Below are 27,579 nucleotides of genomic sequence, written 5' to 3' on the forward strand. Positions count from 1 at the left end.
GTTTTTTTGGAGTGGACTCCCAGGCACAGGTGGTGGTAAACGTCGAAGCCCTGTTCGTCAGGGAAAGCCCGGAACCCCGATGTCTGTGGTGCTGTAGATGTGCTGCCAATGGCCGGTGATTAGGAGCAAGAGCTTGTCTGGCTGGCACTTTCGGTGTGGGAGCAATCGTCCGACGTTCATGCTTTTTCGGGTTTTTTTTCAGTGGGGCCCCCAGGTGCAGCTGGTGGTAAACGTCGAAGCCCGGTTCGTCAGGGAAAGCCCGGAGCCCCGATGTCTGTGGTGCTGTAGATGTGCTGCCAATGGCCGGTGATGAGCAGCAAGAGCTTGACTGGCTGGCACTTTCGGTGTGGGAGCAATCGTCCAACGTTCGTGATTTTTCGGGGTTTTTTTCAGTGGGCGCCCAGGTGGAGGTGGTGGTAAACGTCGAAGCCCTGTTCGTCAGGGAAAGCCCGGAGCCCCGATGTCTGTGGTGCTGTAGATGCGCTGCCAATGGCCGGTGAGGAGCAGCAAGAGCTTGACTGGCTGGCACTTTCGGTGTGGGAGCAATCGTCCGACGTTCGTGATTTTTAGGGTTTTTCTGGAGTGGGCGCCCAGGTGCAGGTGGTGGTAAACTTCGAAGCCCTGTTCGTCAGGGAAAGCCCGGAGCCCCGATGTCTGTGGTGCTGTAGATGCGCTGCCAATGGCCGGTGAGGAGCAGCAGGAGCTTGACTGGCTGGCACTTTTTGTGTGGGAGCAATCGTCTGACGTTCGTGATTTTTCGGGTTTTTCTGGAGTGGGCGCCCGGGTGAAGCTGGTGGTAAACGTCGAAGCCCGGTTCGTCAGGGAAAGCCCGGAGCCCCGATGTCTGTGGTGCTGTAGATGCGCTGCCAATGGCCGGTGATGAGCAGCAAGAGCTTGACTGGCTGGCACTTTCGGTGTGGGAGCAATCGTCCAACGTTCGTGATTTTTCGGGGTTTTTTTCAGTGGGCGCCCAGGTGCAGCTGGTGGTAAACGTCGAAGCCCTGTTCGTCAGGGAAAGCCCGGAGCCCCGATGTCTGTGGTGCTGTAGATGCGCTGCCAATGGCCGGGGAGGAGCAGCAAGAGCTTGACTGGCTGGAACTTTTTGTGTGGGAGCAATCGTCCGACGTTCATGATTTTTCGGGGTTTTTTTCAGTGGGCCCCCCAGGTGCAGATGGTGGTAAACGTCGAAGCCCTGTTCGTCAGGGAAAGCCCGGAGCCCCGATGTCTGTGGTGCTGTAGATGCGCTGCCAATGGCCGGTGATGAGTAGCAAGAGCTTGACTGGCTGGCACTTCCGGTGTGGGAGTAATCATCCGACGTTCCCGATTTTTCGGGGTTTCTTTCAGTGGGCCCCCCAGGTGCAGCTGGTGATAAACGTTCAAGCCCTGTTCGTCAGGGAAAGCCCGGAGCCCCGATGTCTGTGGTGCTGTAGATGCGCTGCCAATGGCCGGTGAGGAGCAGCAGGAGCTTGACTGGCTGGCACTTTTTGTGTGGGAGCAATCGTCCGACGTTCGTGATTTTTAGGGTTTTTCTGGAGTGGGCGCCCAGGTGCATGTGTTGGTAAACGTCGAAGCCCTGTTCGTCAGGGAAAGCCCGGAGCCCCGATGTCTGTGGTGCTGTAGATGCGCTGCCAATGGCCGGTGAGGAGCAGCAAGAGCTTGTCTGGCTGGCACTTTCGGAGTGGGAGCAATCGTCCGACGTTCCCGATTTTTCAGGGTTTCTTTCAGTGGGCCCCCCAGGTGCAGCTGGTGGTAAACGTCGAAGCCCTGTTCGTCAGGGAAAGCCCGGAGCCCCGATGTCTGTGGTGCTGTAGATGCGCTGCCAATGGCCGGTGATGAGCAGCAGGAGCTTGACTGGCTGGCACTTTTGGTGTGGGAGCAATCGTCCGACGTTCGTGATTTTTAGGGTTTTTCTGGAGAGGGCGACCAGGTGCAGCTGGTGGTAAACGTCGAAGCCCTGTTCGTCAGGGAAAGCCCGGAGCCCCGATGTCTGTGGTGCTGTAGATGCGCTGCCAATGGCCGGTGAGGAGCAGCAAGAGCTTGACTGGCTGGCACTTTCGGTGTGGGAGCAATCGTCCGACGTTCGTGATTTTTCGGGTTTTTTTGGCGTGGGCGCCCAGGTGCAGCTGGTGGTAAACGTCGAAGCCCTGTTCGTCAGGGAAAGCCCAAAGCCCTGATGTCTGTGGTGCTGTAGATGCGCTGCCAATGGCCGGTAATGAGCAGCAAGAGCTGGACTGGCTGGCACTTTCGGTGTGGGAGCAATCGTCCAACTTTCGTGATTTTTCGGGTTTTTTTGGCGTGGGCGCCCAGGTGCAGCTGGTGGTAAACGTCGAAGCCCTGTTCGTCAGGGAAAGCGTGGAGCCCCGATATCTGTGGTGCTGTAGATGCGCTGCCAATGGCCGGTGAGGAGCAGCAAGAGCTTGTCTGGCTGGCACTTTCGGTGTGGGAGCAATCGTCCGACGTTCATGATTTTTTGGGGTTTTTTTCAGTGGGCCCCCCAGGTGCAGCTGGTGGTAAACGTCGAAGCCCTGTTCGTTAGGGAAAGCCCGGAGCCCCGATGTCTGTAGTGCTGTAGATGTGCTGCCAATGGCCGGGGAGGAGCAGCAAGAGCTTGACTGGCTGGCACTTTCGGTGTGGGAGCAATCGTCCGAAGTTCATGCTTTTTCGGGGATTTTTTCAGTGGGGCCCCCAGGTGCAGCTGGTGGTAAATATCGAAGCCCTGTTCGTCAGGGAAAGCCCGGAGCCCCGATGTCTGTAGTGCTGTAGATGTGCTGCCAATGGCCGGGGAGGAGCAGCAAGAGCTTGACTGGCTGGCACTTTTTGTGTGGGAGCAATCGTCCAACGTTCGTGATTTTTCTTGGGTTTTTTTCCAATGGGCGCCCAGGTGCAGCTGGTGGTAAACGTCGAAGCCCTGTTCGTCAGGGAAAGCCCGGAGCCCCGATGTCTGTGGTGCTGTAGATGTGCTGCCAATGGCCGGTGAGGAGCAGCAAGAGCTTGACTGGCTGGCACTTTCGGTGTGGGAGTAATCATCCGACGTTCCCGATTTTTCGGGGTTTCTTTCAGTGGGCCCCCCAGGTGCAGCTGGTGGTAAACGTCGAAGCCCTGTTCGTCAGGGAAAGCCCGGAGCCCCGATGTCTGTGGTGCTGTAGATGCGCTGCCAATGGCCGGTGAGGAGCAGCAAGAGCTTGACTGGCTGGCACTTTCGGTGTGGGAGCAATCGTCCGACGTTTGTGATTTTTCGGGTTTTTTTGGAGTGGACTCCCAGGCACAGGTGGTGGTAAACGTCGAAGCCCTGTTCGTCCGGGAAAGCCCGGAACCCCGATGTCTGTGGTGCTGTAGATGTGCTGCCAATGGCCGGTGATTAGTAGCAAGAGCTTGTCTGGCTGGCACTTTCGGTGTGGGAGCAATCGTCCGACGTTCATGCTTTTTCGGGGTTTTTTTCAGTGGGGCCCCCAGGTGCAGCTGGTGGTAAACGTCGAAGCCCTGTTCGTCAGGGAAAGCCCGGAGCCCCGATGTCTGTGGTGCTGTAGATGCGCTGCCAATGGCCGGGGAGGTGCAGCAAGAGCTTGACTGGCTAGCACTTTTGGTGTGGGAGCAATCGTCCAACGTTCGTGATTCTTCTTGGGTTTTTTTCCAATGGGCGCCCAGGTGCAGCTGGTGGTAAGCGTCGAAGCCCTGTTCGTCAGGGAAAGCCCGGAGCCCCGATGTCTGTGGTGCTGTAGATGCGCTGCCAATGGCCGGTGAGGAGCAGCAAGAGCTTGACTGGCTGGCACTTTTGGTGTGGGAGTAATCATCCGACGTTCCCGATTTTTCGGGGTTTCTTTCAGTGGGCCCCCCAGGTGCAGCTGGTGGTAAGCGTCGAAGCCCTGTTCGTCAGGGAAAGCCCGGAGCCCCGATGTCTGTGGTGCTGTAGATGCGCTGCCAATGGCCGCTGAGGAGCAGCAGGAGCTTGACTGGCTGGCACTTTCGGTGTGGGAGCAACCGTCCGACGTTCATGATTTTTCAAGGCTTTTTTCAGTTGGCCCCCCAGGTGCAGCTGGTGGTAAACGTCAAAGCCCTGTTCGTTAGGGAAAGCCCGGAGCCCCGATGTCTGTAGTGCTGTAGATGTGCTGCCAATGGCCGGGGAGGAGCAGCAAGAGCTTGACTGGCTGGCACTTTTTGTGTGGGAGCAATCGTCTGACGTTCGTGATTTTTCGGGTTTTTCTGGAGTGGGGGCCCAGGTGAAGCTGGTGGTAAACGTCGAAGCCCGGTTCGTCAGGGAAAGCCCGGAGCCCCGATGTCTGTGGTGCTGTAGATGCGCTGCCAATGGCCGGTGATGAGCAGCAAGAGCTTGACTGGCTGGCACTTTCGGTGTGGGAGCAATCGTCCAACGTTCGTGATTTTTCGGGGTTTTTTTCAGTGGGCGCCCAGGTGCAGCTGGTGGTAAACGTCGAAGCCCTGTTCGTCAGGGAAAGCCCGGAGCCCCGATGTCTGTGGTGCTGTAGATGCGCTGCCAATGGCCGGGGAGGAGCAGCAAGAGCTTGACTGGCTGGAACTTTTTGTGTGGGAGCAATCGTCCGACGTTCATGATTTTTCGGGGTTTTTTTCAGTGGGCCCCCCAGGTGCAGCTGGTGATAAACGTTCAAGCCCTGTTCGTCAGGGAAAGCCCGGAGCCCCGATGTCTGTGGTGCTGTAGATGCGCTGCCAATGGCCGGTGAGGAGCAGCAGGAGCTTGACTGGCTGGCACTTTTTGTGTGGGAGCAATCGTCCGACGTTCGTGATTTTTAGGGTTTTTCTGGAGTGGACGACCAGGTGCAGCTGGTGGTAAACGTCGAAGCCCTGTTCGTCAGGGAAAGCCCGGAGCCCCGATGTCTGTGGTGCTGAAGATGCGCTGCCAATGGCCGGTGAGGAGCAGCAAGAGGTTGACTGGCTGGCACTTTTGGTGTGGGAGTAATCATCCGACGTTCCCGATTTTTCGGGGTTTCTTTCAGTGGGCCCCCCAGGTGCAGCTGGTGGTAAACGTCAAAGCCCTGTTCGTCAGGGAAAGCCCAAAGCCCTGATGTCTGTGGTGCTGTAGATGCGCTGCCAATGGCCGGTGATGAGCAGCAAGAGCTGGACTGGCTGGCACTTTCGGTGTGGGAGCAATCGTCCGACGTTCGTGATTTTTCGGGGTTTTTTTGCGTGGGCGCCCAGGTGCAGCTGGTGGTAAACGTCGAAGCCCTGTTCGTCAGGGAAAGCCTGGAGCCCCGATGTCTGTGGTGCTGTAGATGCGCTGCCAATGGCCAGTGAGGAGCAGCAAGAGCTTGTCTGCCTGGCAGTTTCGGTGTGGGAGCAATCGTCCGACGTTCATGATTTTTCGGGGCTTTTTTCAGTTGGCCCCCCAGGTGCAGCTGGTGGTAAACTTCGACGCCCTGTTCGTTAGGGAAAGCCCGGAGCCCCGATGTCTGTAGTGCTGTAGATGTGCTGCCAATGGCCGGGGAGGAGCAGCAAGAGCTTGACTGGCTGGCACTTTCGGTGTGGGAGCAATCGTCCGAAGTTCATGCTTTTTCGGGGTTTTTTTCAGTGGGGCCCCCAGGTGCAGCTGGTGGTAAACGTCGAAGCCCTGTTCGTCAGGGAAAGCCCGGAGCCCCGATGTCTGTGGTGCTGTAGATGCGCTGCCAATGGCCGGTGAGGAGCAGCAAGAGCTTGACTGGCTGGTACTTCCGGTGTGGGAGTAATCATCCGACGTTCCCGATTTTTCGGGGTTTCTTTCAGTGGGCCCCCCAGGTGCAGCTGGTGATAAACGTTCAAGCCCTGTTCGTCAGGGAAAGCCCGGAGCCCCGATGTCTGTGGTGCTGTAGATGCGCTGCCAATGGCCGGTGAGGAGCAGCACGAGCTTGACTGGCTGGCACTTTTGGTGTGGGAGTAATCATCCGACGTTAACGATTTTTCGGGGTTTCTTTCAGTGGGCCCCCCAGGTGCAGCTGGTGGTAAACGTCGAAGCCCTGTTCGTCAGGGAAAGCCCAAAGCCCTGATGTCTGTGGTGCTGTAGATGCGCTGCCAATGGCCGGTGATGAGCAGCAAGAGCTGGACTGGCTGGCACTTTCGGTGTGGGAGCAATCGTCCGACGTTCGTGATTTTTCGGGTTTTTTTGGCGTGGGCGCCCAGGTGCAGCTGGTGGTAAACGTCGAAGCCCTGTTCGTCAGGGAAAGCGTGGAGCCCCGATGTCTGTGGTGCTGTAGATGCGCTGCCAATGGCCGGTGAGGAGCAGCAAGAGCTTGTCTGGCTGGCAGTTTCGGTGTGGGAGTAATCATCCGACGTCCCCGATTTTTCAGGGTTTCTTTCAGTGGGCCCCCCAGGTGCAGCTGGTGGTAAACGTTCAAGCCCTGTTTGTCAGGGAATGCCGGGAGCCCTGATGTCTGTGGTGCTGTAGATGCGCTGCCAATGGCCGGTGATGAGCAGCAAGAGCTTGACTGGCTGGCACTTTTGGTGTGGGAGCAATCGTCCGACGTTCCTGATTTTTCGGGGATTTTTCCAGTGGGCGCCCAGGTGCAGCAGGTGGTAAATATCGAAGCCCTGTTCGTCAGGGAAAGCTCGGAGCCCCAATGTCTGTGGTGCTGTAGATGCGCTGCCAATGGCAGGTGAGGAGCAGCAAGAGCTTGACTGGCTGGCACTTTCGGTGTGGGAGTAATCATCCGACGTCCCCGATTTTTCGGGGTTTCTTTCAGTGGGCCCCCCAGGTGCAGCTGGTGGTAAACGTTCAAGCCCTGTTCGTCAGGGAAAGCCCGGAGCCCCGATGTCTGTGGTGCTGTAGATGCGCTGCCAATGGCCGGTGAGGAGCAGCAGGAGCTTGACTGGCGGGCAGTTTTTGTGTGGGAGCAATCGTCTGACGTTCGTGATTTTTCGCGGTTTTTTTCAGTGGGCCCTACAGGTGCAGATGGTGGTAAACGTCGAAGCCCTGTTCGTGAGGGAAAGCCCGGAGCCCCGATGTCTGTGGTGCTGTAGATGCGCTGCCAATGGCCGGTGAGGAGCAGCAAGAGCTTGACTGGCTGGCACTTTCGGTGTGGGAGCAATCGTCCGACGTTTGTGATTTTTCGGTTTTTTTTGGAGTGGACTCCCAGGCACAGGTGGTGGTAAACGTCGAAGCCCTGTTCGTCAGGGAAAGCCCGGAGCCCCGATGTCTGTGGTGCTGTAGATGCGCTGCCAATGGCCGGTGAGGAGCAGCAAGAGCTTGTCTGGCTGGCAGTTTCGGTGTGGGAGCAATCGTCCGACGTTCATGATTTTTCGGGGTTTTTTTCAGTGGGCCCCCCAGGTGCAGCTGGTGGTAAACGTCGAAGCCCTGTTCGTCAGGGAAAGCCCGGAGCCCCGATGTCTGTGGTGCTGTAGATGTGCTGCCAATGGCCGGTGATGAGCAGCAAGAGCTTGACTGGCTGGCACTTTCGGTGTGGGAGCAATCGTCCAACGTTCGTGATTTTTCGGGGTTTTTTTCAGTGGGCGCCCAGGTGCAGCTGGTGGTAAACGTCGAAGCCCTGTTCGTCAGGGAAAGCCCGGAGCCCCGATGTCTGTGGTGCTGTAGATGCGCTGCCAATGGCCGGTGAGGAGCAGCAAGAGCTTGACTGGCTGGCACTTTTTGTGTGGGAGCAATCGTCCAACGTTCGTGATTTTTCTTGGGTTTTTTTCCAATGGGCGCCCAGGTGCAGGTGGTGGTAAACATCGAAGCCCTGTTCGTCAGGGAAAGCCCTAAGCCCCGATGTCTGTGGTGCTGTAGATGCGCTGCCAATGGCCGGTGAGGAGCAGCAAGAGCTTGACTGGCTGGCACTTTCGGTGTGGGAGCAATCGTCCGACGTTTGTGATTTTTCGGGTTTTTTTGGAGTGGACTCCCAGGCACAGGTGGTGGTAAACGTCGAAGCCCTGTTCGTCAGGGAAAGCCCGGAACCCCGATGTCTGTGGTGCTGTAGATGTGCTGCCAATGGCCGGTGATTAGCAGCAAGAGCTTGTCTGGCTGGCACTTTCGGTGTGGGAGCAATCGTCCGACGTTCATGCTTTTTCGGGGTTTTTTTCAGTGGGGCCCCCAGGTGCAGCTGGTGGTAAACATCGAAGCCCTGTTCGTCAGGGAAAGCCCGGAGCCCCGATGTCTGCGGTGCTGTAGATGTGCTGCCAATGGCCGGTGAGGAGCAGCAAGAGCTTGACTGGCTGGCACTTTTTGTGTGGGAGCAATCGTCCGACGTTCGTGATTTTTAGGGTTTTTCTGGAGTGGGCGCCCTGGTGCAGCTGGTGGTAAACGTCGAAGCCCTGTTCGTCAGGGAAAGCCCGGAGCCCCGATGTCTGTGGTGCTGTAGATGCGCTGCCAATGGCCGGTGATGAGCAGCAAGAGCTTGACTGGCTGGCACTTTTGGTGTGGGAGCAATCGTCCAACGTTCGTGATTTTTCTTGGGTTTTTTTCCAATGGGCGCCCAGGTGCAGCTGGTGGTAAACGTCGAAGCCCTGTTCGTCAGGGAAAGCCCGGAGCCCCGATGTCTGTGGTGCTGTAGATGCGCTGCCAATGGCCGGTGAGGAGCAGCAAGAGCTTGACTGGCTGGCACTTTCGGTGTGGGAGCAATCGTCCGACGTTCGTGATTTTTCGGGTTTTTTTGGCGTCGGCGCCCAGGTGCAGCTGGTGGTAAACGTCGAAGCCCTGTTCGTCAGGGAAAGCGTGGAGCCCCGATGTCTGTGGTGCTGTAGATGCGCTGCCAATGGCCGGTGAGGAGCAGCAAGAGCTTGTCTGGCTGGCAGTTTCGGTGTGGGAGCAATCGTCCGACGTTCATGCTTTTTCGGGGTTTTTTTCAGTGGGGCCCCCAGGTGCAGCTGGTGGTAAACGTCGAAGCCCTGTTCGTCAGGGAAAGCCCGGAGCCCCGATGTCTGTGGTGCTGTAGATGCGCTGCCAATGGCCGGTGATGAGCAGCAAGAGCTTGACTGGCTGGCACTTTTGGTGTGGGAGCAATCGTCCAACGTTCGTGATTTTTCTTGGGTTTTTTTCCAATGGGCGCCCAGGTGCAGCTGGTGGTAAGCTTCGAAGCCCTGTTCGTCAGGGAAAGCCCGGAGCCCCGATGTCTGTGGTGCTGTAGATGCGCTGCCAATGGCCGGGGAGGAGCAGCAAGAGCTTGACTGGCTGGCACTTTCAGTGTGGGAGCAATCGTCCAACGTTCATGCTTTTTCGGGGTTTTTTTCAGTGGGGCCCCCAGGTGCAGCTGGTGGTAAGCGTCGAAGCCCTGTTCGTCAGGGAAAGCCCGGAGCCCCGATGTCTGTGGTGCTGTAGATGCGCTGCCAATGGCCGGGGAGGAGCAGCAAGAGCTTGACTGGCTCGCACTTTTGGTGTGGGAGTAATCATCAGACGTTCCCGATTTTTCGGGGTTTCTTTCAGTGGGGCCCCCAGGTGCAGCTGGTGGTAAACGTCGAAGCCCTGTTCGTCAGGGAAAGCCCAAAGCCCTGATGTCTGTGGTGCTGTAGATGCGCTGCCAATGGCCGGTGATGAGCAGCAAGAGCTGGACTGGCTGGCACTTTCGGTGTGGGAGCAATCGTCCGACGTTCGTGATTTTTCGGGTTTTTTTGGCGTGGGCGCTCAGGTGCAGCTGGTGGTAAACGTCGAAGCCCTGTTCGTCAGGGAAAGCCCGGAGCCCCGATGTCTGTGGTGCTGTAGATGCGCTGCCAATGGCCGGGGAGGAGCAGCAAGAGCTTGACTGGCTGGAACTCTTTGTGTGGGAGCAATCGTCCGACGTTCATGATTTTTCGGGGTTTTTTTCAGTGGGCCCCCCAGGTGCAGCTGGTGGTAAACATCGAAGCCCTGTTCGTCAGGGAAAGCCCGGAGCCCCGATGTCTGTGGTGCTGTAGATGCGCTGCCAATGGCCGGTGAGGAGCAGCAAGAGCTTGACTGGCTGGCACTTTTTGTGTGGGAGCAATCGTCCGACGTTCGTGATTTTTAGGGTTTTTCTGGAGTGGGCGACCAGGTGCAGCTGGTGGTAAACGTCGAAGCCCTGTTCGTCAGGGAAAGCCCGGAGCCCCGATGTCTGTGGTGCTGAAGATGCGCTGCCAATGGCCGGTGAGGAGCAGCAAGAGGTTGACTGGCTGGCACTTTTGGTGTGGGAGTAATCATCCGACGTTCCCGATTTTTCGGGGTTTCTTTCAGTGGGCCCCCCAGGTGCAGCTGGTGGTAAACGTCGAAGCCCTGTTCGTCAGGGAAAGCCCAAAGCCCTGATGTCTGTGGTGCTGTAGATGCGCTGCCAATGGCCGGTGATGAGCAGCAAGAGCTGGACTGGCTGGCACTTTCGGTGTGGGAGCAATCGTCCGACGTTCGTGATTTTTCGGGTTTTTTTGGCGTGGGCGCCCAGGTGCAGCTGGTGGTAAACGTCGAAGCCCTGTTCGTCAGGGAAAGCGTGGAGCCCCGATGTCTGTGGTGCTGTAGATGCGCTGCCAATGGCCGGTGAGGAGCAGCAAGAGCTTGTCTGGCTGGCAGTTTCGGTGTGGGAGTAATCATCCGACGTCCCCGATTTTTCGGGGTTTCTTTCAGTGGGCCCCCCAGGTGCAGCTGGTGGTAAACGTTCAAGCCCTGTTTGTCAGGGAATGCCGGGAGCCCTGATGTCTGTGGTGCTGTAGATGCGCTGCCAATGGCCGGTGATGAGCAGCAAGAGCTTGACTGGCTGGCACTTTTGGTGTGGGAGCAATCGTCCGACGTTCCTGATTTTTCGGGGATTTTTCCAGTGGGCGCCCAGGTGCAGCAGGTGGTAAATATCGAAGCCCTGTTCGTCAGGGAAAGCTCGGAGCCCCAATGTCTGTGGTGCTGTAGATGCGCTGCCAATGGCAGGTGAGGAGCAGCAAGAGCTTGACTGGCTGGCACTTTCGGTGTGGGAGTAATCATCCGACGTCCCCGATTTTTCGGGGTTTCTTTCAGTGGGCCCCCCAGGTGCAGCTGGTGGTAAACGTTCAAGCCCTGTTCGTCAGGGAAAGCCCGGAGCCCCGATGTCTGTGGTGCTGTAGATGCGCTGCCAATGGCCGGTGAGGAGCAGCAGGAGCTTGACTGGCGGGCAGTTTTTGTGTGGGAGCAATCGTCTGACGTTCGTGATTTTTCGCGGTTTTTTTCAGTGGGCCCTACAGGTGCAGATGGTGGTAAACGTCGAAGCCCTGTTCGTCAGGGAAAGCCCGGAGCCCCGATGTCTGTGGTGCTGTAGATGCGCTGCCAATGGCCGGTGAGGAGCAGCAAGAGCTTGACTGGCTGGCACTTTCGGTGTGGGAGCAATCGTCCGACGTTTGTGATTTGTCGGTTTTTTTTGGAGTGGACTCCCAGGCACAGGTGGTGGTAAACGTCGAAGCCCTGTTCGTCAGGGAAAGCCCGGAGCCCCGATGTCTGTGGTGCTGTAGATGCGCTGCCAATGGCCGGTGAGGAGCAGCAAGAGCTTGTCTGGCTGGCAGTTTCGGTGTGGGAGCAATCGTCCGACGTTCATGATTTTTCGGGGTTTTTTTCAGTGGGCCCCCCAGGTGCAGCTGGTGGTAAACGTCGAAGCCCTGTTCGTCAGGGAAAGCCCGGAGCCCCGATGTCTGTGGTGCTGTAGATGTGCTGCCAATGGCCGGTGATGAGCAGCAAGAGCTTGACTGGCTGGCACTTTCGGTGTGGGAGCAATCGTCCAACGTTCGTGATTTTTCGGGGTTTTTTTCAGTGGGCGCCCAGGTGCAGCTGGTGGTAAACGTCGAAGCCCTGTTCGTCAGGGAAAGCCCGGAGCCCCGATGTCTGTGGTGCTGTAGATGCGCTGCCAATGGCCGGTGAGGAGCAGCAAGAGCTTGACTGGCTGGCACTTTTTGTGTGGGAGCAATCGTCCAACGTTCGTGATTTTTCTTGGGTTTTTTTCCAATGGGCGCCCAGGTGCAGGTGGTGGTAAACATCGAAGCCCTGTTCGTCAGGGAAAGCCCTAAGCCCCGATGTCTGTGGTGCTGTAGATGCGCTGCCAATGGCCGGTGAGGAGCAGCAAGAGCTTGACTGGCTGGCACTTTCGGTGTGGGAGCAATTGTCCGACGTTTGTGATTTTTCGGGTTTTTTTGGAGTGGACTCCCAGGCACAGGTGGTGGTAAACGTCGAAGCCCTGTTCGTCAGGGAAAGCCCGGAACCCCGATGTCTGTGGTGCTGTAGATGTGCTGCCAATGGCCGGTGATTAGCAGCAAGAGCTTGTCTGGCTGGCACTTTCGGTGTGGGAGCAATCGTCCGACGTTCATGCTTTTTCGGGGTTTTTTTCAGTGGGGCCCCCAGGTGCAGCTGGTGGTAAACGTCGAAGCCCGGTTCGTCAGGGAAAGCCCGGAGCCCCGATGTCTGTGGTGCTGTAGATGCGCTGCCAATGGCCGGGGAGGAGCAGCAAGAGCTTGACTGGCTGGCACTTTCGGTGTGGGAGCAATCGTCCAACGTTCGTGATTTTTCGGGGTTTTTTTCAGTGGGCGCCCAGGTGCAGCTGGTGGTAAACGTCGAAGCCCTGTTCGTCAGGGAAAGCCCGGAGCCCCGATGTCTGTGGTGCTGTAGATGCGCTGCCAATGGCCGGGGAGGAGCAGCAAGAGCTTGACTGGCTGGCACTTTCGGTGTGGGAGCAATCGTCCAACGTTCGTGATTTTTCGGGGTTTTTTTCAGTGGGCGCCCAGGTGCAGCTGGTGGTAAACGTCGAAGCCCTGTTCGTCAGGGAAAGCCCGGAGCCCCGATGTCTGTGGTGCTGTAGATGCGCTGCCAATGGCCGGGGAGGAGCAGCAAGAGCTTGACTGGCTGGCACTTTCGGTGTGGGAGCAATCGTCCAACGTTCGTGATTTTTCGGGGTTTTTTTCAGTGGGCGCCCAGGTGCAGCTGGTGGTAAACGTCGAAGCCCTGTTCGTCAGGGAAAGCCCGGAGCCCCGATGTCTGTGGTGCTGTAGATGCGCTGCCAATGGCCGGTGAGGAGCAGCAAGAGCTTGACTGGCTGGCACTTTTTGTGTGGGAGCAATCGTCCAACGTTCGTGATTTTTCTTGGGTTTTTTTCCAATGGGCGCCCAGGTGCAGGTGGTGGTAAACATCGAAGCCCTGTTCGTCAGGGAAAGCCCGGAGCCCCGATGTCTGTGGTGCTGTAGATGTGCTGCCAATGGCCGGTGATTAGCAGCAAGAGCTTGTCTGGCTGGCACATTCGGTGTGGGAGCAATCGTCCGACGTTCATGCTTTTTCGGGGTTTTTTTCAGTGGGGCCCCCAGGTGCAGCTGGTGGTAAACGTCGAAGCCCTGTTCGTCAGGGAAAGCCCGGAGCCCCGATGTCTGTGGTGCTGTAGATGCGCTGCCAATGGCCGGGGAGGAGCAGCAAGAGCTTGACTGGCTGGCACTTTTGGTGTGGGAGCAATCGTCCAACGTTCGTGATTTTTCTTGGGTTTTTTTCCAATGGGCGCCCAGGTGCAGCTGGTGGTAAACGTCGAAGCCCGGTTCGTCAGGGAAAGCCCGGAGCCCCGATGTCTGTGGTGCTGTAGATGCGCTGCCAATGGCCGGTGAGGAGCAGCAAGAGCTTGACTGGCTGGCACTTCCGGTGTGGGAGTAATCATCCGACGTTCCCGATTTTTCGGGGTTTCTTTCAGTGGGCCCCCCAGGTGCAGCTGGTGATAAACGTTCAAGCCCTGTTCGTCAGGGAAAGCCCGGAGCCCCGATGTCTGTGGTGCTGTAGATGCGCTGCCAATGGCCGGGGAGGAGCAGCAGGAGCTTGACTGGCTGGCACTTTTTGTGTGGGAGCAATCGTCCGACGTTCGTGATTTTTAGGGTTTTTCTGGAGTGGGCGACCAGGTGCAGCTGGTGGTAAACGTCGAAGCCCTGTTCGTCAGGGAAAGCCCGGAGCCCCGATGTCTGTGGTGCTGAAGATGCGCTGCCAATGGCCGGTGAGGAGCAGCAAGAGCTTGACTGGCTGGCACTTTTGGTGTGGGAGTAATCATCCGACGTTCCCGATTTTTCGGGGTTTCTTTCAGTGCGTCCCCCAGGTGCAGCTGGTGGTAAACGTCGAAGCCCTGTTCGTCAGGGAAAGCCCAAAGCCCTGATGTCTGTGGTGCTGTAGGTGCGCTGCCAATGGCCGGTGATGAGCAGCAAGAGCTGGACTGGCTGGCACTTTCGGTGTGGGAGCAATCGTCCGACGTTCGTGATTTTTCGGGGTTTTTTTGGCGTGGGCGCCCAGGTGCAGCTGGTGGTAAACATCGAAGCCCTGTTCGTCAGGGAAAGCGTGGAGCCCCGATGTCTGTGGTGCTGTAGATGTGCTGCCAATGGCCGGTGAGGAGCAGCAAGAGCTTGTCTGGCTGGCAGTTTCGGTGTGGGAGCAATCGTCCGACGTTCATGATTTTTCGGGGCTTTTTTCAGTGGGCCCCCCAGGTGCAGCTGGTGGTAAACGTCGAAGCCCTGTTCGTCAGGGAAAGCCCGGAGCCCCGATGTCTGTGGTGCTGTAGATGTGCTGCCAATGGCCGGTGATGAGCAGCAAGAGCTTGACTGGCTGGCACTTTCGGTGTGGGAGCAATCGTCCAACGTTCGTGATTTTTCGGGGTTTTTTTCAGTGGGCGCCCAGGTGCAGCTGGTGGTAAACGTCGAAGCCCTGTTCGTCAGGGAAAGCCCGGAGCCCCGATGTCTGTGGTGCTGTAGATGCGCTGCCAATGGCCGGTGAGGAGCAGCAAGAGCTTGACTGGCTGGCACTATTTGTGTGGGAGCAATCGTCCAACGTTCGTGATTTTTCTTGGGTTTTTTTCCAATGGGCGCCCAGGTGCAGGTGGTGGTAAACATCGAAGCCCTGTTCGTCAGGGAAAGCCCGGAGCCCCGATGTCTGTGGTGCTGTAGATGCGCTGCCAATGGCCGGTGATGAGCAGCAAGAGCTTGACTGGCTGGCACTTTCGGTGTGGGAGCAATCGTCCGACGTTTGTGATTTTATGGGTTTTTTTGGAGTGGACTCCCAGGCACAGGTGGTGGTAAACGTCGAAGCCCTGTTCGTCAGGGAAAGCCCGGAGCCCCGGTGTCTGTGGTGCTGAAGATGCGCTGCCAATGGCCGGTGAGGAGCAGCAAGAGCTTGACTGACTGGCACTTTTGGTGTGGGAGTAATCATCCGACGTTCCCGATTTTTCGGGGTTTCTTTCAGTGGGTCCCCCAGGTGCAGCTGGTGGTAAACGTCGAAGCCCTGTTCGTCAGGGAAAGCCCAAAGCCCTGATGTCTGTGGTGCTGTAGGTGCGCTGCCAATGGCCGGTGATGAGCAGCAAGAGCTGGACTGGCTGGCACTTTCGGTGTGGGAGCAATCGTCCGACGTTCGTGATTTTTCGGGTTTTTTTGGCGTGGGCGCTCAGGTGCAGCTGGTGGTAAACGTCGAAGCCCTGTTCGTCAGGGAAAGCGTGGAGCCCCGATGTCTGTGGTGCTGTAGATGCGCTGCCAATGGCCGGTGAGGAGCAGCAAGAGCTTGTCTGGCTGGCAGTTTCGGTGTGGGAGCAATCGTCCGACGTTCATGATTTTTCGGGGTTTTTTTCAGTGGGCCCCCCAGGTGCAGCTGGTGGTAAACGTCGAAGCCCTGTTCGTCAGGGAAAGCCCGGAGCCCCGATGTCTGTGGTGCTGTAGATGCGCTGCCAATGGCCGGGGAGGAGCAGCAAGAGCTTGACTGGCTGGCACTTTTGGTGTGGGAGCAATCGTCCGACGTTCATGATTTTTCGGGGTTTTTTTCAGTGGGCCCCCCAGGTGCAGCTGGTGGTAAACATCGAAGCCCTGTTCGTCAGGGAAAGCCCGGAGCCCCGATGTCTGCGGTGCTGTAGATGTGCTGCCAATGGCCGGTGAGGAGCAGCAAGAGCTTGACTGGCTGGTACTTCCGGTGTGGGAGTAATCATCCGACGTTCCCGATTTTTCGGGGTTTCTTTCAGTGGGCCCCCCAGGTGCAGCTGGTGATAAACGTTCAAGCCCTGTTCGTCAGGGAAAGCCCGGAGCCCCGATGTCTGTGGTGCTGTAGATGGGCTGCCAATGGCCGGTGAGGAGCAGCAGGAGCTTGACTGGCTGGCACTTTTTGTGTGGGAGCAATCGTCCGACGTTCGTGATTTTTAGGGTTTTTCTGGAGTGGGCGCCCTGGTGCAGCTGGTGGTAAACGTCGAAGCCCTGTTCGTCAGGGAAAGCCCGGAGCCCCGATGTCTGTGGTGCTGTAGATGCGCTGCCAATGGCCGGTGATGAGCAGCAAGAGCTTGACTGGCTGGCACTTTTGGTGTGGGAGCAATCGTCCAACGTTCGTGATTTTTCTTGGGTTTTTTTCCAATGGGCGCCCAGGTGCAGCTGGTGGTAAACGTCGAAGCCCTGTTCGTCAGGGAAAGCCCGGAGCCCCGATGTCTGTGGTGCTGTAGATGCGCTGCCAATGGCCGGTGAGGAGCAGCAAGAGCTTGACTGGCTGGCACTTTCGGTGTGGGAGCAATCGTCCGACGTTTGTGATTTTTCGGGTTTTTTTGGAGTGGACTCCCAGGCACAGGTGGTGGTAAACGTCGAAGCCCTGTTCGTCAGGGAAAGCCCAAAGCCCTGATGTCTGTGGTGCTGTAGATGCGCTGCCAATGGCCGGTGATGAGCAGCAAGAGCTGGACTGGCTGGCACTTTCGGTGTGGGAGCAATCGTCCGACGTTCGTGATTTTTCGGGTTTTTTTGGCGTCGGCGCCCAGGTGCAGCTGGTGGTAAACATCGAAGCCCTGTTCGTCAGGGAAAGCGTGGAGCCCCGATGTCTGTGGTGCTGTAGATGCTCTGCCAATGGCCGGTGAGGAGCAGCAGCAGCTTGACTGTCTGGCAGTTTTTGTGTGGGAGCAATCGTCCGACGTTCATGATTTTTCGGGGTTTCTTTCAGTGGGCCCTCCAGGTGCAGCTGGTGGTAAACGTCGAAGCCCTGTTCGTCAGGGAAAGCCCGGAGCCCCGATGTCTGTGGTGCTGTAGATGCGCTGCCAATGGCCGGGGAGGAGCAGCAAGAGCTTGACTGGCTGGAACTTTTTGTGTGGGAGCAATCGTCCAACGTTCATGATTTTTCGGGGTTTTTTTCAGTGGGCCCCACAGGTGCAGATGGTGGTAAACGTCGAAGCCCTGTTCGTCAGGGAAAGCCCGGAGCCCCGATGTCTGTGGTGCTGTAGATGCGCTGCCAATGGCCGGGGAGGAGCAGCAAGAGCTTGACTGGCTGGCACTTTCAGTGTGGGAGCAATCGTCCAACGTTCATGCTTTTTCGGGGTTTTTTTCAGTGGGGCCCCCAGGTGCAGCTGGTGGTAAACGTCGAAGCCCTGTTCGTCAGGGAAAGCCCGGAGCCCCGATGTCTGTGGTGCTATAGATGCGCTGCCAATGGCCGGGGAGGAGCAGCAAGAGCTTGACTGGCTGGCACTTTTGGTGTGGGAGCAATCGTCCAACGTTCGTGATTTTTCTTGGGTTTTTTTCCAATGGGCTCCCAGGTGCAGCTGGTGGTAAGCGTCGAAGCCCTGTTCGTCAGGGAAAGCCCGGAGCCCCGATGTCTGTGGTGCTGTAGATGCGCTGCCAATGGCCGGTGAGGAGCAGCAAGAGCTTGACTGGCTCGCACTTTTGGTGTGGGAGTAATCATCAGACGTTCCCGATTTTTCGGGGTTTCTTTCAGTGGGGCCCCCAGGTGCAGCTGGTGGTAAACGTCGAAGCCCTGTTCGTCAGGGAAAGCCCAAAGCCCTGATGTCTGTGGTGCTGTAGATGCGCTGCCAATGGCCGGTGATGAGCAGCAAGAGCTGGACTGGCTGGCACTTTCGGTGTGGGAGCAATCGTCCGACGTTCGTGATTTTTCGGGTTTTTTTGGCGTGGGCGCTCAGGTGCAGCTGGTGGTAAACGTCGAAGCCCTGTTCGTCAGGGAAAGCGTGGAGTCCCGATGTCTGTGGTGCTGTAGATGCGCTGCCAATGGCCGGTGAGGAGCAGCAAGAGCTTGTCTGGCTGGCAGTTTCGGTGTGGGAGCAATCGTCCGACGTTCATGATTTTTCGGGGTTTTTTTCAGTGGGCCCCCCAGGTGCAGCTGGTGGTAAACGTCGAAGCCCTGTTCGTCAGGGAAAGCCCGGAGCCCCGATGTCTGTGGTGCTGTAGATGCGCTGCCAATGGCCGGGGAGGAGCAGCAAGAGCTTGACTGGCTGGAACTCTTTGTGTGGGAGCAATCGTCCGACGTTCATGATTTTTCGGGGTTTTTTTCAGTGGGCCCCCCAGGTGCAGCTGGTGGTAAACATCGAAGCCCTGTTCGTCAGGGAAAGCCCGGAGCCCCGATGTCTGTGGTGCTGTAGATGCGCTGCCAATGGCCGGTGAGGAGCAGCAAGAGCTTGACTGGCTGGCACTTTCGGTGTGGGAGCAATTGTCCGACGTTTGTGATTTTTCGGGTTTTTTTGGAGTGGACTCCCAGGCGCAGGTGGTGGTAAACGTCGAAGCCCTGTTCGTCAGGGAAAGCCCGGAACCCCTATGTCTGTGGTGCTGTCGATGTGCTGCCAATGGCCGGTGAGGAGCAGCAAGAGCTTGTCTGGCTGGCACTTTCGGTGTGGGAGCAATCGTCCGACGTTCATGCTTTTTCGGGGTTTTTTTCAGTGGGGCCCCCAGGTGCAGCTGGTGGTAAACGTCGAAGCCCGGTTCGTCAGGGAAAGCCCGGAGCCCCGATGTCTGTGGTGCTGTAGATGCGCTGCCAATGGCCGGTGAGGAGCAGCAAGAGCTTGACTGGCTGGCACTTTCGGTGTGGGAGCAATCGTCCGACGTTTGTGATTTTTCGGGTTTTTTTGGAGTGGACTCCCAGGCACAGGTGGTGGTAAACGTCGAAGCCCTGTTCGTCAGGGAAAGCCCGGAGCCCCGATGTCTGTGGTGCTGTAGATGTGCTGCCAATGGCCGGTGATTAGCAGCAAGAGCTTGTCTGGCTGGCACTTTCGGTGTGGGAGCAATCGTCCGACGTTCATGCTTTTTCGGGGTTTTTTTCAGTGGGGCCCCCAGGTGCAGCTGGTGGTAAACATCGAAGCCCTGTTCGTCAGGGAAAGCCCGGAGCCCCGATGTCTGTGGTGCTGTAGATGCGCTGCCAATGGCCGGGGAGGAGCAGCAAGAGCTTGACTGGCTGGCACTTTTGGTGTGGGAGCAATCGTCCAACGTGCGTGATTTTTCTTGGGTTTTTTTCCAATGGGCGCCCAGGTGCAGCTGGTGGTAAGCGTCGAAGCCCTGTTCGTCAGGGAAAGCCCGGAGCCCCGATGTCTGTGGTGCTGTAGATGCGCTGCCAATGGCCGGTGAGGAGCAGCAAGAGCTTGACTGGCTGGCACTTTCGGTGTGGGAGCAATCATCCGACGTTCCCGATTTTTCGGGGTTTCTTTCAGTGGGCCCCCCAGGTGCAGCTGGTGGTAAGCGTCGAAGCCCTGTTCGTCAGGGAAAGCCCGGAGCCCCGATGTCTGTGGTGCTGTAGATGCGCTGCCAATGGCCGGTGATGAGCAGCAGGAGCTTGACTGGCTGGCACTTTTTGTGTGGGAGCAATCGTCCGACGTTCGTGATTTTTAGGGTTTTTCTGGAGTGGGCGCCCAGGTGCAGGTGGTGGTAAACGTCGAAGCCCTGTTCGTCAGGGAAAGCCCGGAGCCCCGATGTCTGTGGTGCTGTAGATGCGCTGCCAATGGCCGGTGAGGAGCAGCAAGAGCTTGACTGGCTGGCACTTTCGGTGTGGGAGCAATCGTCCGACGTTCATGATTTTTCGGGGCTTTTTTCAGTTGGCCCCCCAGGTGCAGCTGGTGGTAAACGTCGAAGCCCTGTTCGTTAGGGAAAGCCCGGAGCCCCGATGTCTGTGGTGCTGTAGATGCGCTGCAAATGGCCGGTGAGGAGCAGCAAGAGCTGGACTGGCTGGCACTTTCGGTGTGGGAGCAATCGTCTGACGTTCGTGATTTTTCGGGGTTTTTTTCAGTGGGCGCCCAGGTGCAGCTGGTGGTAAACGTCGAAGCCCTGTTCGTCAGGGAAAGCCCGGAGCCCCGATGTCTGTGGTACTGTAGATGCGCTGCCAATGGCCGGGGAGGAGCAGCAAGAGCTTGACTGGCTGGAACTTTTTGTGTGGGAGCAATCGTCCGACGTTCATGATTTTTCGGGGTTTTTTTCAGTGGGCCCCCCAGGTGCAGCTGGTGGTAAACGTCGAAGCCCTGTTCGTCAGGGAAAGCCCGGAGCCCCGATGTCTGTGGTGCTGTAGATGCGCTGCCAATGGCCGGTGAGGAGCAGCAAGAGCTTGACTGGCTGGCACTTCCGGTGTGGGAGTAATCATCCGACGTTCCCGATTTTTCGGGGTTTCTTTCAGTGGGCCCCCCAGGTGCAGCTGGTGATAAACGTTCAAGCCCTGTTCGTCAGGGAAAGCCCGGAGCCCCGATGTCTGTGGTGCTGTAGATGCGCTGCCAATGGCCGGTGAGGAGCAGCAGGAGCTTGACTGGCTGGCACTTTTTGTGTGGGAGCAATCGTCCGACGTTCGTGATTTTTAGGGTTTTTCTGGAGTGGGCGACCAGGTGCAGCTGGTGGTAAACGTCGAAGCCCTGTTCGTCAGGGAAAGCCCGGAGCCCCGATGTCTGTGGTGCTGTAGATGCGCTGCCAATGGCCGGTGAGGAGCAGCAAGAGCTTGACTGGCTGGCACTTTTGGTGTGGGAGTAATCATCCGACGTTCCCGATTTTTTGGGGTTTCTTTCAGTGGGCCCCCCAGGTGCAGCTGGTGGTAAACGTCGAAGCCCTGTTCGTCAGGGAAAGCCCAAAGCCCTGATGTCTGTGGTGCTGTAGATGCGCTGCCAATGGCCGGGGAGGAGCAGCAAGAGCTTGACTGGCTGGCACTTTTGGTGTGGGAGCAATCGTCCAACGTTCGTGATTTTTCTTGGGTTTTTTCCAATGGGCGCCCAGGTGCAGCTGGTGGTAAGCGTCGAAGCCCTGTTCGTCAGGGAAAGCCCTGAGCCCCGATGTCTGTGGTGCTGTAGATGCGCTGCCAATGGCCGGTGAGGAGCAGCAAGAGCTTGACTGGCTCGCACTTTTGGTGTGGGAGTAATCATCAGACGTTCCTGATTTTTCGGGGTTTCTTTCAGTGGGGCCCCCAGGTGCAGCTGGTGGTAAACGTCGAAGCCCTGTTCGTCAGGGAAAGCCCAAAGCCCTGATGTCTGTGGTGCTGTAGATGCGCTGCCAATGGCCGGTGATGAGCAGCAAGAGCTGGACTGGCTGGCACTTTCGGTGTGGGAGCAATCGTCCGACGTTCGTGATTTTTCGGGTTTTTTTGGCGTGGGCGCTCAGGTGCAGCTGGTGGTAAACGTCGAAGCCCTGTTCGTCAGGGAAAGCGTGGAGTCCCGATGTCTGTGGTGCTGTAGATGCGCTGCCAATGGCCGGTGAGGAGCAGCAAGAGCTTGTCTGGCTGGCAGTTTCGGTGTGGGAGCAATCGTCCGACGTTCATGATTTTTCGGGGTTTTTTTCAGTGGGCCCCCCAGGTGCAGCTGGTGGTAAACGTCGAAGCCCTGTTCGTCAGGGAAAGCCCGGAGCCCCGATGTCTGTGGTGCTGTAGATGTGCTGCCAATGGCCGGTGATGAGCAGCAAGAGCTTGACTGGCTGGCACTTTCGGTGTGGGAGCAATCGTCCAACGTTCGTGATTTTTCGGGGTTTTTTTCAGTGGGCGCCCAGGTGCAGCTGGTGGTAAACGTCGAAGCCCTGTTCGTCAGGGAAAGCCCGGAGCCCCGATGTCTGTGGTGCTGTAGATGCGCTGCCAATGGCCGGTGAGGAGCAGCAAGAGCTTGACTGGCTGGCACTTTTTGTGTGGGAGCAATCGTCCAACGTTCGTGATTTTTCTTGGGTTTTTTTCCAATGGGCGCCCAGGTGCAGGTGGTGGTAAACATCGAAGCCCTGTTCGTCAGGGAAAGCCCGGAGCCCCGATGTCTGTGGTGCTGTAGATGCGCTGCCAATGGCCGGTGATGAGCAGCAAGAGCTTGACTGGCTGGCACTTTCGGTGTGGGAGCAATCGTCCGACGTTTGTGATTTTTCGGGTTTTTTTGGAGTGGACTCCCAGGCACAGGTGGTGGTAAATGTCGAAGCCCTGTTCGTCAGGGAAAGTCCGGAGCCCCGATGTCTGTGGTGCTGTAGATGTGCTGCCAATGGCCGGTGATTAGCAGCAAGAGCTTGTCTGGCTGGCACTTTCGGTGTGGGAGCAATCGTCCGACGTTCATGCTTTTTTGGGGTTTTTTTCAGTGGGCCCCCCAGGTGCAGCTGGTGGTAAACGTCGAAGCCCTGTTCGTCAGGGAAAGCCCGGAGCCCCAATGTCTGTGGTGCTGTAGATGCGCTGCCAATGGCCGGGGAGGAGCAGCAAGAGCTTGACTGGCTGGCACTTTTGGTGTGGGAGCAATCGTCCAACGTTCGTGATTTTTCTTGGGTTTTTTTCCAATGGGCGCCCAGGTGCAGCTGGTGGTAAGCATCGAAGCCCTGTTCGTCAGGGAAAGCCCGGAGCCCCGATGTCTGTGGTGCTGTAGATGCGCTGCCAATGGCCAGTGAGGAGCAGCAAGAGCTTGACTGGCTGGCACTTTTGGTGTGGGAGTAATCATCAGACGTTCCCGATTTTTCGGGGTTTCTTTCAGTGGGGCCCCCAGGTGCAGCTGGTGGTAAAGGTCGAAGCCCTGTTCGTCAGGGAAAGCCCAAAGCCCTGATGTCTGTGGTGCTGTAGATGCGCTGCCAATGGCCGGTGATGAGCAGCAAGAGCTGGACTGGCTGGCACTTTCGGTGTGGGAGCAATCGTCCGACGTTCGTGATTTTTCGGGTTTTTTTGGCGTGGGCGCTCAGGTGCAGCTGGTGGTAAACGTCGAAGCCCTGTTCGTCAGGGAAAGCGTGGAGCCCCGATGTCTGTGGTGCTGTAGATGCGCTGCCAATGGCCGGTGAGGAGCAGCAAGAGCTTGTCTGGCTGGCAGTTTCGGTGTGGGAGCAATCGTCCGACGTTCATGATTTTTCGGGGTTTTTTTCAGTTGGCCCCCCAGGTGCAGCTGGTGGTAAACGTCGAAGCCCTGTTCGTCAGGGAAAGCCCGGAGCCCCGATGTCTGTGGTGCTGTAGATGCGCTGCCAATGGCCGGGGAGGAGCAGCAAGAGCTTGTCTGGCTGGCACTTTCGGTGTGGGAGCAATCGTCCGACGTTCATGCTTTTTCGGGGTTTTTTTCAGTGGGGCCCCCAGGTGCAGCTGGTGGTAAACGTCGAAGCCCTGTTCGTCAGGGAAAGCCCGGAGCCCCGATGTCTGTGGTGCTGTAGATGCGCTGCCAATGGCCGGTGAGGAGCAGGAAGACCTTGACTGGCTGGCACTTTCGGTGTGGGAGCAATTGTCCGACGTTTGTGATTTTTCGGGTTTTTTTGGAGTGGACTCCCAGGCGCAGGTGGTGGTAAACGTCGAAGCCCTGTTCGTCAGGGAAAGCCCGGAGCCCCGATGTCTGTGGTGCTGTAGATGTGCTGCCAATGGCCGGTGATTAGCAGCAAGAGCTTGTCTGGCTGGCACTTTCGGTGTGGGAGCAATCGTCCGACGTTCATGCTTTTTCGGGGTTTTTTTCAGTGGGGCCCCCAGGTGCAGCTGGTGGTAAACATCGAAGCCCTGTTCGTCAGGGAAAGCCCAAAGCCCTGATGTCTGTGGTGCTGTAGATGCGCTGCCAATGGCCGGTGATGAGCAGCAAGAGCTTGTCTGGCTGGCACTTTCGGTGTGGGAGCAATCGTCCGACGTTCGTGATTTTTCGGGTTTTTTTGGCGTGGGCGCCCAGGTGCAGCTGGTCGTAAACGTCGAAGCCCTGTTCGTCAGGGAAAGCGTGGAGCCCCGATGTCTGTGGTGCTGTAGATGCGCTGCCAATGGCCGGTGAGGAGCAGCAAGAGCTTGACTGGCTGGCACTTTCGGTGTGGGAGCAATCGTCCGAAGTTCATGCTTTTTCGGGGTTTTTTTCAGTGGGGCCCCCAGGTGCAGCTGGTGGTAAACGTCGAAGCCCTGTTCGTCAGGGAAAGCCCGGAGCCCCGATGTCTGCGGTGCTGTAGATGTGCTGCCAATGGCCGGTGAGGAGCAGCAAGAGCTTGACTGGCTGGTACTTCCGGTGTGGGAGTAATCATCCGACGTTCCCGATTTTTCGGGGTTTCTTTCAGTGGGCCCCCCAGGTGCAGCTGGTGATAAACGTTCAAGCCCTGTTCGTCAGGGAAAGCCCGGAGCCCCGATGTCTGTGGTGTTGTAGATGGGCTGCCAATGGCCGGTGAGGAGCAGCAGGAGCTTGACTGGCTGGCACTTTTTGTGTGGGAGCAATCGTCCGACGTTCGTGATTTTTAGGGTTTTTCTGGAGTGGGCGCCCTGGTGCAGCTGGTGGTAAACGTCGAAGCCCTGTTCGTCAGGGAAAGCCCAAAGCCCTGATGTCTGTGGTGCTGTAGATGCGCTGCCAATGGCCGGTGATGAGCAGCAAGAGCTGGACTGGCTGGCACTTTCGGTGTGGGAGCAATCGTCCGACGTTCGTGATTTTTCGGGTTTTTTTGGCGTCGGCGCCCAGGTGCAGCTGGTGGTAAACGTCGAAGCCCTGTTCGTCAGGGAAAGCGTGGAGCCCCGATGTCTGTGGTGCTGTAGATGCGCTGCCAATGGCCGGTGAGGAGCAGCAAGAGCTTGTCTGGCTGGCAGTTTCGGTGTGGGAGCAATCGTCCGACGTTCATGCTTTTTCGGGGTTTTTTTCAGTGGGGCCCCCAGGTGCAGCTGGTGGTAAACGTCGAAGCCCTGTTCGTCAGGGAAAGCCCGGAGCCCCGATGTCTGTGGTGCTGTAGATGCGCTGCCAATGGCCGGTGATGAGCAGCAAGAGCTTGACTGGCTGGCACTTTTGGTGTGGGAGCAATCGTCCAACGTTCGTGATTTTTCTTGGGTTTTTTTCCAATGGGCGCCCAGGTGCAGCTGGTGGTAAGCTTCGAAGCCCTGTTCGTCAGGGAAAGCCCGGAGCCCCGATGTCTGTGGTGCTGTAGATGCTCTGCCAATGGCCGGTGAGGAGCAGCAGCAGCTTGACTGTCTGGCAGTTTTTGTGTGGGAGCAATCGTCCGACGTTCATGATTTTTCGGGGTTTCTTTCAGTGGGCCCTCCAGGTGCAGCTGGTGGTAAACGTCGAAGCCCTGTTCGTCAGGGAAAGCCCGGAGCCCCGATGTCTGTGGTGCTGTAGATGCGCTGCCAATGGCCGGGGAGGAGCAGCAAGAGCTTGACTGGCTGGAACTTTTTGTGTGGGAGCAATCGTCCAACGTTCATGATTTTTCGGGGTTTTTTTCAGTGGGCCCCACAGGTGCAGATGGTGGTAAACGTCGAAGCCCTGTTCGTCAGGGAAAGCCCGGAGCCCCGATGTCTGTGGTGCTGTAGATGCGCTGCCAATGGCCGGGGAGGAGCAGCAAGAGCTTGACTGGCTGGCACTTTCAGTGTGGGAGCAATCGTCCAACGTTCATGCTTTTTCGGGGTTTTTTTCAGTGGGGCCCCCAGGTGCAGCTGGTGGTAAACGTCGAAGCCCTGTTCGTCAGGGAAAGCCCGGAGCCCCGATGTCTGTGGTGCTATAGATGCGCTGCCAATGGCCGGGGAGGAGCAGCAAGAGCTTGACTGTCTGGCACTTTTGGTGTGGGAGCAATCGTCCAACGTTCGTGATTTTTCTTGGGTTTTTTTCCAATGGGCGCCCAGGTGCAGCTGGTGGTAAGCGTCGAAGCCCTGTTCGTCAGGGAAAGCCCGGAGCCCCGATGTCTGTGGTGCTGTAGATGCGCTGCCAATGGCCGGTGAGGAGCAGCAAGAGCTTGACTGGCTCGCACTTTTGGTGTGGGAGTAATCATCAGACGTTCCCGATTTTTCGGGGTTTCTTTCAGTGGGGCCCCCAGGTGCAGCTGGTGGTAAACGTCGAAGCCCTGTTCGTCAGGGAAAGCCCAAAGCCCTGATGTCTGTGGTGCTGTAGATGCGCTGCCAATGGCCGGTGATGAGCAGCAAGAGCTGGACTGGCTGGCACTTTCGGTGTGGGAGCAATCGTCCGACGTTCGTGATTTTTCGGGTTTTTTTGGCGTGGGCGCTCAGGTGCAGCTGGTGGTAAACGTCGAAGCCCTGTTCGTCAGGGAAAGCGTGGAGTCCCGATGTCTGTGGTGCTGTAGATGCGCTGCCAATGGCCGGTGAGGAGCAGCAAGAGCTTGTCTGGCTGGCAGTTTCGGTGTGGGAGCAATCGTCCGACGTTCATGATTTTTCGGGGTTTTTTTCAGTGGGCCCCCCAGGTGCAGCTGGTGGTAAACGTCGAAGCCCTGTTCGTCAGGGAAAGCCCGGAGCCCCGATGTCTGTGGTGCTGTAGATGCGCTGCCAATGGCCGGGGAGGAGCAGCAAGAGCTTGACTGGCTGGAACTCTTTGTGTGGGAGCAATCGTCCGACGTTCATGATTTTTCGGGGTTTTTTTCAGTGGGCCCCCCAGGTGCAGCTGGTGGTAAACATCGAAGCCCTGTTCGTCAGGGAAAGCCCGGAGCCCCGATGTCTGTGGTGCTGTAGATGCGCTGCCAATGGCCGGTGAGGAGCAGCAAGAGCTTGACTGGCTGGCACTTTCGGTGTGGGAGCAATTGTCCGACGTTTGTGATTTTTCGGGTTTTTTTGGAGTGGACTCCCAGGCGCAGGTGGTGGTAAACGTCGAAGCCCTGTTCGTCAGGGAAAGCCCGGAACCCCTATGTCTGTGGTGCTGTCGATGTGCTGCCAATGGCCGGTGAGGAGCAGCAAGAGCTTGTCTGGCTGGCACTTTCGGTGTGGGAGCAATCGTCCGACGTTCATGCTTTTTCGGGGTTTTTTTCAGTGGGGCCCCCAGGTGCAGCTGGTGGTAAACGTCGAAGCCCGGTTCGTCAGGGAAAGCCCGGAGCCCCGATGTCTGTGGTGCTGTAGATGCGCTGCCAATGGCCGGTGAGGAGCAGCAAGAGCTTGACTGGCTGGCACTTTCGGTGTGGGAGCAATCGTCCGACGTTTGTGATTTTTCGGGGCTTTTTTCAGTTGGCCCCCCAGGTGCAGCTGGTGGTAAACGTCGAAGCCCTGTTCGTTAGGGAAAGCCCGGAGCCCCGATGTCTGTGGTGCTGTAGATGCGCTGCCAATGGCCGGTGAGGAGCAGCAAGAGCTGGACTGGCTGGCACTTTCGGTGTGGGAGCAATCGTCTGACGTTCGTGATTTTTCGGGGTTTTTTTCAGTGGGCCCCCCAGGTGCAGCTGGTGGTAAACGTCGAAGCCCTGTTCGTCAGGGAAAGCCCGGAGCCCCGATGTCTGTGGTGCTGTAGATGCGCTGCCAATGGCCGGTGAGGAGCAGCAAGAGCTTGACTGGCTGGCACTTCCGGTGTGGGAGTAATCATCCGACGTTCCCGATTTTTCGGGGTTTCTTTCAGTGGGCCCCCCAGGTGCAGCTGGTGATAAACGTTCAAGCCCTGTTCGTCAGGGAAAGCCCGGAGCCCCGATGTCTGTGGTGCTGTAGATGCGCTGCCAATGGCCGGTGAGGAGCAGCAGGAGCTTGACTGGCTGGCACTTTTTGTGTGGGAGCAATCGTCCGACGTTCGTGATTTTTAGGGTTTTTCTGGAGTGGGCGACCAGGTGCAGCTGGTGGTAAACGTCGAAGCCCTGTTCGTCAGGGAAAGCCCGGAGCCCCGATGTCTGTGGTGCTGTAGATGCGCTGCCAATGGC

The sequence above is a fragment of the Chlamydotis macqueenii genome, chromosome W, assembly GCF_036417535.1.
Source record: "Chlamydotis macqueenii isolate bChlMac1 chromosome W, bChlMac1.mat, whole genome shotgun sequence".
NCBI classification, from domain to species: Eukaryota; Metazoa; Chordata; class Aves; order Otidiformes; family Otididae; genus Chlamydotis; species Chlamydotis macqueenii.